Here is an 11,839-nt window from a genome sequence, read left to right as displayed (position 1 = left end):
TCGAGGAAAACGTTTTGCTGTTTCCGGACTCGCTTATAGGGTGTTGCAATAACAAGTCGCACCCCACCCTCTTTGCTGTTCATGTTATTTCAACCCTAACCCTTATAGCTTTTAATAGCAATCATAGCAAGTTTGGCACAGTGGTTTGCCCTGCGGTGACAATACCCCTGAGACCCCTGAATCAGCCGTGCCGAGCCAACCCCACCACTTGAGGAGCTCCGCAGAGGAGAGAAGCTGGTGGTTCCCATTCTTCGCGTACGGTAGGATTTTATAATTAGCGCTAGCTTCTGTTATAGAGAGCAGTTTCCTTTATTGGTGAGCTACGCAATGACTGTCCACAAGTCATAGGACATCACTCTCGACAAGATTGCCTGCGATATCTTAGCACCAGAGTTCGCTTCTGGCCTCTCCTACGTAGCCGTCTCCTGGGTGAAGACACTCGACGGGCTGATGTTCGAGAAGCCCTTCGACTGCAGCAGGATCTATGGCGAGACACCATCACGAGCAGTGTAGTTGAAGTTGTCCGATTATACAACTAGGCAACTGCAGGTGTTAGATGCCGTAGCGGAGCAGGATCGCCCGGAGGAGCCTGCTTGGTTGGGATATAGGGAGCGAGGATGAGGATGTAGAGGGGTAGGTTGGATGACCAGGAAATGGACCACATGTGGATCTGGTCCACCACCACCACACCAGCCACACAACCTTGTTGAGATTACCCTGAATGCTCACACTGGCCACAACAAGACTAATATTGGGTCAATTTCTATGGAGTTATACCAAAATGTAGTTCAACCACTGTCAGAGTCAGACATTGCATCTGCTTCTCGCTTGCGCCTGGTTTGAACCCGATGACGTGCGCTGCGCCGCACAGGCTGGGCTGGCTCTGGCTGCTCCACATCCTCCTTGGCTACCACCTCTTCCTCCACCACCCTCCCTTCAATGCGGGCCTCTTCCAGATCACAGAGCCTCACAAACTTGGAATTCGAGTCTTCTCTATTTAACTTACGCCTTTTTCTTACTTCCTGGGCCTTCTAGGCGTTCTATTAGTACCTTACCGCATCAGCTTTATAGATAGATGCCTCAGATCTCAGTGTGAGTATAGTACTGGTGAGAGTCCTTGCCGCAAGCCGTTTTCTGGCCGGTGTATGGTTCTTAAGTAGGTCCCTGAACTTCTTGGCCACTTAGGAATCCCCCACGGTATAGAAAGTAGGTGTTTTTAAAGAGAGATCCAAGGGCACCACAGGGATTACCACCTAGCTTGAAAAGAGCGGTTTACGCCTACGTATAAGCCATAATCTTATCCTACGCCAGCCGCCGGTAATATTCTCTTTCCTAAAGCCCTGCTTACGGGCAAAGTTATATAGCCGGACTAAGTCGACCTTACCGTTAAATATATAGTTAATAAGGGCGTCGTTTATAGCTATAAGCCTCTTATACGCTTTCTTTATACTAGAAAAGTAATTAATATTAAGGGGTTAAAGGACGTAAAAGTAATAGGGGGGTAAAAAAAGAAAGTAAATATTATTTTTATAGTACCGGATTATAAAGTCGTTAATAGTATATAAGCTATAGCTTTTATAAATAAAAAGACGGGGTTTTAATAGATCCTTAAGTTTAATCCTAAATATAAAGACCTCTTTAAACTAATTAACGGTAAGGTTATTATTAATTTAACTATTTTCTAATATAATTATATGTTGAAGTAGGTGCTATTGAGGCCTGTAAATATAGGCTCAAATAGCTATCGGCGCAGTACACTGAGAGCGAAGAAGACTTTGACTGCAGCATTCGACAGTTGCCGTGGCACTGAAGGAAGGAGGATTACAGGGGCGGCGCCCTGTAATATATAGAAGAGAATCACTATAACATAGGCTTGTGAGGCACTGATGAGTGTGGTGAACCAGTATATTGATTGAACCTTATAGACTAAAAAAATACCACAGTGGATAGGGTGTGAGGCAGAGGTCTTATAGGCCATCGGCCTATTACTTGCTCCCCGAGGGTGATTCCGTTCCGGGCCTGAACGCGCGTTTCCCGGGCCCGAACGCCCGCTAAATGCGCTATCCAAATATAAGGTTACAGGCCACGTTGCTGCTACCGTTTGACCACTGCAGGCCACGTTGCCGCTACCGTTTGACTACTGCAGGGCACCGGCCTTAGCGCTCGGCCTTCCGGGACCTCGGATTGCTTCCGGAGGCTGTCACGGTTCTGGAAGACAGTGGGGCCACGAGGGACCAATCAAGACTGGACCGCACCGTCGAGCGGGGCTCACGGTCCAGAAGGGCAACGGACTAATAAGATGGGGACCGGGGACCGCGGTGGGGCTCACGGTCCACGGTCCGGCATCGGCCAATCAGGAGCGGACCGAGGACCGTCTATAAGTCAACGGTCCACGGTCCACGGGTCTATATATACGGAGGAACTGGCTAGCGTAGATAGATAGTTCCGTAGTATATAATATAAGTTATAATTATTAGTATTTAGACTATTATAATAGAGATAAGCTATTATTATATATTATTTAGCTATACCGGACTAAGATTATTTAGAAGTGCTTTTAACTAATGTCCCTTTTAGAGGTTCTGGATAAAGGTTCGTTATACGTTATATATTTACTTTAACTCTATTATAAATAAGTTAAAGGCGTCTTTTTATTACTATAGCCGGACCTAAAAATATTTAAATAAGAAGCGTCCCGCCTAGCCTAGATACCGAGGGACCTTCTAAATATATACCTTTTACCGTAAAGTAGGTTATTAAGCGTTTTAAAGAACTCGAGGACGAGGCTTAGTAAACCCGGGAATAGATTTTCGTTATCTCGATTACGTTTAAGTTAACTATTAAATTCCTAGTACCGGAACGCTATAGAGGAAAAAAAGCCGAGCTTAGAGGGTTCTTAATCTAGCTTAAAACCTATTTTCGTTAATATTTAAACTAGTTTATTAACGAAAAGTCGAAAGTAATTTTCGCGGTTACTAGGTTTAAGGATAAGGCTTTCGCGTAATTCGAGCCTATCCTCGACGATTATTATAAGTAAAAGCGGGAATATTAAAAGAAAATTACTATAAAGTATTTCGAGAGTTACTATACCTTTAAAGCTAAGCTTAAGGAGGTATTTAAGGAGTATAATAAAGTAAAGTACGTATAAAGGAGGCTTTTAAACTTACGTTAAATACGTTTAGTAGCTAACTACGCGGCTTAATTTAAAATCGATAACCTACGTAATACTATTAATAATAAAAAATTAATATAATTTTTTTATTATAATCTTAAGGAAAAGGTAAAGGATAAATTATATAAAGAGTTAAAACCCGATACTATCGATAAATATATCGCTATAGCTATATAGATCGACGATCGGTAATTCGAGCGTCGTATAGAGAAAAGAAATTATAATAGGGATACTTACGGTAATAACTATAAAGGATATTTTAATAATAATTATTTTAATAATAAACGTAAGCGAAAATACTTTAATATTAATTACTTCGGTATTATATACTCGGGACCGATAAACGTCGACGCTATATAATAATAAAGGCTATAAGGCTAGGGCTAAGGTAAAAATAATTTTAAGTATTTTAATTACGGTAAAGTAAGATATTTTAAAAAGGATTATAAAGTATTTAAATAGTTCGGATAGAAAAAGGAGATTATATTAATTATTATATCGAAAGGACCGAAGGTTATAAAAGTAATAGCTATTAGGTATTAATAAGGCGGAGCGGTAAGCTCCGAAGAAAACTCTAACTAGTACGCCGGATAAGAAAATATAGAGTTTTAGGAGGTAAAGGAAGCCTTAAAAAGGCTAAAGGCGGAATATAAGGAAAGAGATTTTTAAATATAAATATTATAGGATTAATTAGTATAGATTATTACGGAAGTTATTATAAAAGTCGTTAAAGATAAAGGTCTTACGTAAGGACTTACTAAGTAAATAATATTAAAGAGGTAATATAATAAATACGGAATTACTATTTTATAGGATATATTATAGTTTATAAAGCTTTTATATAAAAGTTAAGAAAAGTATTAAAAAAGTAGGAAGGTTATTAATATTAAAATCGCGAAGTTACTAAAAAATATATTAATACCTATATAATATATACCTTATAAGAGAAATACGGTATAGCTTTATTTTAAATATCCGGAGTATTAGAAAGTATTTTAGTTTTAATATATTATATACGGATATATAAAATACTATTAGAGTAAGTCGTTATACGGCTATTAACCGGTATATAAGGTAAGTAAGGAGGGTAAACTATAGTTAATTAGAAGGATTATAGCCCGATAGAAAAAAGCCTAATAGAAGGACCTAAACGATTATATTTTATAAAAGGTTTAAAACCCGGTAAAATTAAAGGATAGCTTTTAGATTATATAAATTATATTAAGGTATATAAAGTATTACGTCGAATATATAAACGGTTAGAATATAAATAATAACGTACGTTCGTAAAAGAAAGTAATATTAAGATAGTATCTAAGCTTAGACTACGTTATATACTTACGGAAGAAAGTTAAATAATATTATTAAGCTAAAACGCCTAAAATTAAGTAAAAGAACTATTATTAAGTATAAATATAAAAAAATATTAAAGACGGAAAATAGGAGGAAGCTAGGTAGGTATAATTAAAAGACTTTATATTATTAAATAACCCGGGGTAAAAAAACGTTTTTAAACGATATAACCGTTTAAAAAACGACTCGCGGCCCTTTGCGGGGGCCGTTAACCTTTAACGGACTACGAACGATATTTTCGAAAGTATTAACGTAAAGTAAAGGTATAGGATAATAACTCGGCGTTTATTAGCGAGGTCGTTACTATATAAAAAGGAAGTAAAAAAGATAAATGCCTTTAAGTTACTATATAATAAAGGGATCTTTAAGTAATAATATTAATAAATAATAGTACGAAAACGAATTTAATTTCGTTATAGTTCGTATATTAGGCCCGTATATTATAAAAGAAAAAGAAAGAATAAATAGTTATATAAGGTCTATTTCCCACGTAAAAAGTTTATAAGAAAATATTACTTTTAAATATTATAGTCGAAAGAAAAACGATATTAATTATATTTAATATTATAAATATAGGACCCTCGAAAAATATAATCTTAAGGTAACTATAATATAAAGACTATAACCTAAATATCGATTAGAGGGATAGTAGCTATTTATAATTAAAAAAGCTTTAAAAGTATTTAATTAATAATAAAAGATTAAAAGTATATACGGAATAAAATATAGGACGAGTACCCTCTATAGTACTACCGTAAGAAGTATAGGAAGTAATAATATATTTTATCGATATAGGCGGTAAAATTAAAAAAATAAGGTTAACGACGTTAATAAAAATATCGGAGGTTAATAAATATACTTACTATAATAATATAGAGAAAGGTAAGAAAAAGGTAGTACCGGTAAAATATTAAGGATACTTAGCCTTTACGGCTAAGTATTTAAAAAGGCTTTTAAAGCGAGGACCGTAGGATTACGAAATTAAATTAAAAGAAGGAGCTAAGCTACGGCTATTTAAGGTTTATTATACTAACGATAAGTAAAGTAAAGAGTTACGGAAATATTTAAACGAGAATTTAAAAAGAGGATATATTAGGGAGTCTATATTATTAATAGGATACCTTATATTTTTTATACCGAAAAAGAATAATAACTTACGATTATATATAAATTACCGTTAGTTAAATAACGAAACGGTAAAAAATAATTATTTATTACTATTAATATTTAAATTATAAAGTTAATTAATAAGGACGCAATATTTTATACGTTTAAATATATTTATCGGGTACGCTTATATATAGATTAAAGAAAGAGATAAATAGAAAATTACGTTTCGTATACCCTATAGTTATTTCGAATATTTTATAATATTATTTAGGTTAATTAATATACCTACGACGTTTTAATTTTTCGTTAACTATATAATACGGAAATACTTTAATAAAATAATAATATATTATCTCGACGACGTTTTTATTTACTTATATACTTTAAAGGAGTATAAACGGTATATATAAGAGATATTCGACGCGCTATACGGAGCTAGACTTTTAATTAATAAGGAGAAAAGCGAGTTTTATATATAGAAAATAATATATTTAAGATATTTAATATTATTAAGTAAAGTTCGTATAAAATTAAGGAAAATTACGGTAGTAAAGGATTAATTTACGCTATAATTATAAATATACGTTAAAGAATTTTTAAGGTTTATAAATTTCTATCGGATATTTATCCGGGGCTATATAGGTATTACGAGGCTACTTAATTACTTAATTAAGAAGGACGTAAAGTTCCGGTAAGAGTAGGAAGAGAAATAGGCTTTTTAGAAGCTAAAAAAGGCTATTTTAAAAGACCCGGTATTTAAACTATTAGACTTTAGTCGACTATTCGAAGTCGAGGTAAATATATTAAACTATATTATCGGTAAATAATTAGGGTAGTAAGACAATAATAATAAATTATACCCGGTAATTTTCTTTTCGAAAAAGCTTAATAAAATACGTTAAAACTATTTAATTTATAATAAAAAACTATTTACTATTATCGAAATATTCGAGAAATAAAGGTTATATTTTAGCGGTATTAAATATAAAGTATAGGTCTATATAGATTATAAAAATCTATAGTACTTTACTATTACGAAAGTCCTTAACGTACGATAAATATAATAATTAGAATTTCTTTCGGAATTTAATTTCTAAATTAATTATAAAAAAGGTTTGGAAAACGCTAGGGTAAACGTATTTAGCCGGTAAACTAATTACTATAAAGATATATCTAAGAAATTACTATTATTATTTAAAGAAGCGCTAAATAATATTTTTAAATATCTATTATAGCCGTAAATAGAATATTACGTAATATATCGCGAGAAAACTATTTTTAATAAATACTAAAGGAAGTTAAATAACGATATTATAGAATAATATTAATAGGAAAAGCTAAAGCTATAGGATATTTAAAAAGATAGTTAGAGAAGACTATAGTATAAAAACCGAGCGTACGTAAAGCTAGATAATAAAACGGTATTAGTAATAAAGATTTATATATTAAAGCTCGGAGGATATATAGGTATCGCTAAAACTATAAAAAAGATTAAATAATACTTTAACTAATTAAAGATTAAAAACGACGTTAAGGAAATTATTTAGTTATATTATATATACGAAAGAATAAGGATTACGAGGTATAAACCCTATAGATTTCTAAAGCTATTACCGGTAATAAAACGGTTATAGAGTTTAATTATAATAGACTTTATTATTAAATTACTAAAGTCTAAAAATACGGTAACCGGCGTTAAATATAATAGTATATTAACGGTAATCGATAAGCTTATTAAGTAAATATATTTCTTACCTTATAAAAAGACCTAGTCGGTATATTATATTAATATATATATAGTTAAAGAAGTTTATTATAAATCGCGATATTAAGTTCGTATTAAAATTCTAAAAAGCATTAATAATAAGACTAAAAGTAATAAGTAAAATATTTTCGGTTTACTACCCTTAAATAAACGGTTAGACGGAACGGCTTAATTAAATTATAAAATAGTACCTATAAAATTATATTAATTTTAAATAAAATAATTAAATTAAATTATTATTTATAATATAATTAGTATATAATATATTATTAATTAAAATAATTAAAGCTATATTATTCTTCGTAAATTTTAGTTACGAGGTAGATTTACGGTAAGGACCTGCGGTTAAGGTGCCTAGGGTTAGAGTTAAAGTAAATAAAATATATATATTTTACGGTAAATTTAAGTAAAAACTAAAGTTTATAAAGGAAAGGATATAGAAATATTATAATATTAAAAGGCTTAAGGGACCTTACTTTAAAGGAAGGAATATAGTATTCCTTTTTATACGTAATTTACGTATTAAAAGACTTAATAAAAAGCTAGACTATAGGAAAGTAAAACTATTTAAGGTTAAAAAGAAATTATCGGAAACGGTATTCGAATTAGAGCTATTTAATATAATATATTTACGGTTATATACCTTTTATATCTTACTTTTAAAACCCGTACTATATATAAATAAGGTTAATATATAGGTAGTAGCGGAAAATAAAGAAAAAGAATATAATATAAAAGAAATATTAAATTTATAGTTTAATAAAGGCTAATTAAAGTATTTAATTAATTAATTAAGATATTTAACTATAAATAACTCGTAAGAATTATAAATATATTTTAATTACCTAAATAAATAAAAAAAATTTTATTAACGATATCCGGACCGACTTAAACCTAAGTAAGTAAAAAGATTCGGCCCCGGCTTATAGTTAAATAACTATAAAACGGAGCTAAAAGAACTTCGACGGAAGTTAAACCCGCGCTTTCGATATAATAATCGACGTATTATATATTATACTACGAGGTTAAAAAGTATAAAAGGGACTAAATATAAGTAGTGCTATATACTTTAAGTACCTCGGGAAGTAGAAGGCGCGTTATTAGCGGTATTTAGCGCGGTTAGGAAGGAAGGACCGGCTACGCTAAGATCGAAGGAAAGGTCGGAGGGCTAGTCTAGGCCTAAAGAAGGATCTAGGGCGTAAGGAGACTACGGAACGGTATCCTGGGCGGCGTCCGGCCGCGTAGGAGTACCCGGCGAAGAAGTAGGAGGCGCCGTAATAGCAAACTACGCTACCTAGGCATCCTTTTCCTAAATACCCCGCGCGAAAAGACACTCTTTATATACGCGAAGAGAGCGACGTATTTATTTTACTTAAATAAGCTTAGTAGTTAATTACGAAAGTTAATCTTTAAGCTTTTATTCCTTATACTCGAATCTATTTTACTCTTTTATTATTCGGGTTACTATAGAACGGTTAATTACGGTATAAAAAGAAAAAGAAGATCTACCTACGGGCAAAACTAATATTAGATTTATTATATAAGATCTTACGGCGTACGTACTTGGTATACCGTAAAGACCTAGGGGCTATAATATAAAGGGATTCGATAGTAAAATAAATAAAATATAATATTATAATAAAACTACGGTAATAGATTTAGGAAGAAAGGGCAGAGGCTTATTTAGTTTTATAATAACGTTTTTATATACGGTTAAATATAATAAAGGTAAGGAGAAAAGAGAAGGAAAAACCTACGATATAGTTAATAGTAAAAGAAAATTAAGCTGTAGGGGCTTCGGCTTAGAGAAGGAGTATTATATTATAGTTCTGGAAGATAGTAGGGTTACGAGGGACTAATTAAGACTAGACCGCGCCGTTAAGCGGGGCTTACGGTCCAGAAGGGCAACGGACTAATAAGATAGGGACCGGGGACCGCGGTAGGGCTTACGGTTTACGGTCCGGCATCGGCTAATTAAGAGCGGACCGAGGACTATTTATAAATTAACGGTTTACGGTCCACGGGTCTATATATATAGAGGAACTGGCCGGCGTAAATAGATAGTTCCGTAATATATAATATAAATTATAATTATTAGTATTTAGACTATTATAATAAAGATAAGCTATTATTATATACTATTTAGCTATACCGGACTAAGATTGTTCAGAAGTGCCTTTAACTAATGTCCCTTTCAGAGGTTCTGGATAGGGGTTCGTCACAAAGGCCGAGCCTCCGCTCCGGCAACCGCAGTCCCTAAACACTGCTGATCCAAGCTATCGTATTGCCTCTGAGGCCCTGTAATATATAGGGCTTAGATACACTGTAAAATCCACAAACAAAAGCTATATTTTAACATTACATACTAATCTTTATTTAATTAGTCTTTAAACTATAATTTTTAAAGGTCTTTACCTTTAAAAATAACCCCGGAAAGGAGGACTCTCTTATTTTATAAAATATATTTAAATATAGTAGTTTAAGTCCTTCTTCCGTTCTATTTAATATATATAAACTTTTTATTCCGTTTCGAAGATTTAATAACTAAGCCGTTTTTTTTTTAGCCTTCTATTATATTTACTTTATTATAATTATATTTATACTTAAGTTTAATCTAGTTAACGGTAAAATATAAATTAAAAAACTTATTAATATTCTTCGAGGTAGCTTCGTTAACTTTAACGTAATTAATTTTCTTTTTAACCTTTATTTTAATATCGGGATAACGGCTAATAAAGTAGGATACTTAATACTTATTAAGGAGGTTAAAATCGCCTTATTTAGCTAGTAAAGTAGCTACTAAAGCCTTTATATTAATATACGTAAGAGCGTAACTAAAGCTTTCCTAACGAAGGATCTATTAAATAATAAAGTCTTTTTAGCCGTAAGAAAGTCGCTATTGGTTTTTATAGGCAAGGTTCCTTAGTAGGGTACCATTAATGCGGTACTTTAGGGTAGAACGTAGAATCCCGTACTTGTTAGACGCTTTTCGCTGGCTTATATCAGCGGCAATATTTTTCTGGGCATTTTTAATATCCTCCTCGGTATATTTGGCCATTGGTGGGTACCTGGAGCAAAAAAAAGTAAAAGAAAAGCTTCATTTTTGGCCCTGTGGGTGGAATATAAAGTGTGTGTTGATATCGGGGGGTCCAGGGTTATGGAGGGTTTAATGTGGGTAGATGGCTTGGGTAGTTCAAACTTACCTGGGCCACATCTATATGTGGTCCACTTCCTTGTCATCCAACCTACAGATCTGCACCCTAGTAACCCACGATTTGACCATCTACCGCGCCCACCCACTTCCGATGGAGCCTTCAACTGCCTGGCAGCCGGTCTGGAGCGGGAGGGCGTGGTTGGTTCTCGAAGAAGAAAAATGGTGGGTTTTCAGGCTTCAGCACGGCCGTGCCTCGCCGAAATAGGCCTCGTCGCACACAAAAGGTTTAAGCACATGGTTGGGACGGCTTCCCGCGGCCTTGGATTGCTCGGTATTGTGTTAGACAAAATGGATAGCGAAAAAGACGATCATAAAGCGCACGAAGACCTAGTCGTCGCCACTCAGCCTCAGATAGTCGTAGATGGCGCCCTGCAGAGACTGGAATTGGGACTGCACTACGACTCCGCACGCTGCTCTAACCGCCGTCGTAACCCAACAGAACGGGATCGAAAGGAGGGCAGACAGGATCCCATGCCTTTTGTGGGCGACTTTTTGGTGAGGGATAGTCGGGATGGGGATAAGGATCCTCCCCCGAATCTGGTCTGGACTGAGATCTGGGGAGGCAGGTATAGCAACATATATGGAAACGTAATTCCACAGCTCTTGTTAGACAGGGGTTACGTCTTCTGGGATGCAGAGAGATTGAGACGGACTGCCGGAGATCGGTTGTGCAAGCTACTGTGGGATAAGAAGCACCGTAATAAGCATGATCAACGGGACGACTATCGGGTTGATGAGACATGATGCTTGTGGTTTTTGTGGAGAGTTTAGGTTGTGTCACTTGTGTGTTTGATGTAGGAAAGGCTACGGGATTTCACATTCATTCATGACATGCCATCCTCAAAGAGGATGATCAGATCACATGACGGAACATTCGCTCAAGCAAAGTCTTGGTTTGCAAAGCCACTCGTGAAAATATAACTAAGGTAGTACGGAGGTCATATATTCCCAAACAAGAAAGCACCCCGAACTGTTGCGTGTTGCTCAGCCGCTGCTTGTGGAAATTGATGTGCTTGGCAATCCTTTTATGATGCAGGTCGAGGATCGATAAAGAACCCAGCCGCAACAGCCACTGGTAAAATCCGAGAACAAATGAAAGCTCTCAGCATGGTAGGTAAACCATGATAAATACCTCGGGATTCTGTCAGCTCAGTCGTTTTGGTCCACGTAGGGACGTTCCCTTCTGGTAGAGTCGATCATGTTGTTGACACGCTCCAGCTCCACA

Source organism: Podospora pseudoanserina, chromosome 4, assembly GCF_035222485.1.
Source record: "Podospora pseudoanserina strain CBS 124.78 chromosome 4, whole genome shotgun sequence".
In the NCBI taxonomy this organism is placed as follows: domain Eukaryota; kingdom Fungi; phylum Ascomycota; class Sordariomycetes; order Sordariales; family Podosporaceae; genus Podospora; species Podospora pseudoanserina.
This window is presented reverse-complemented; position numbering follows the sequence as displayed.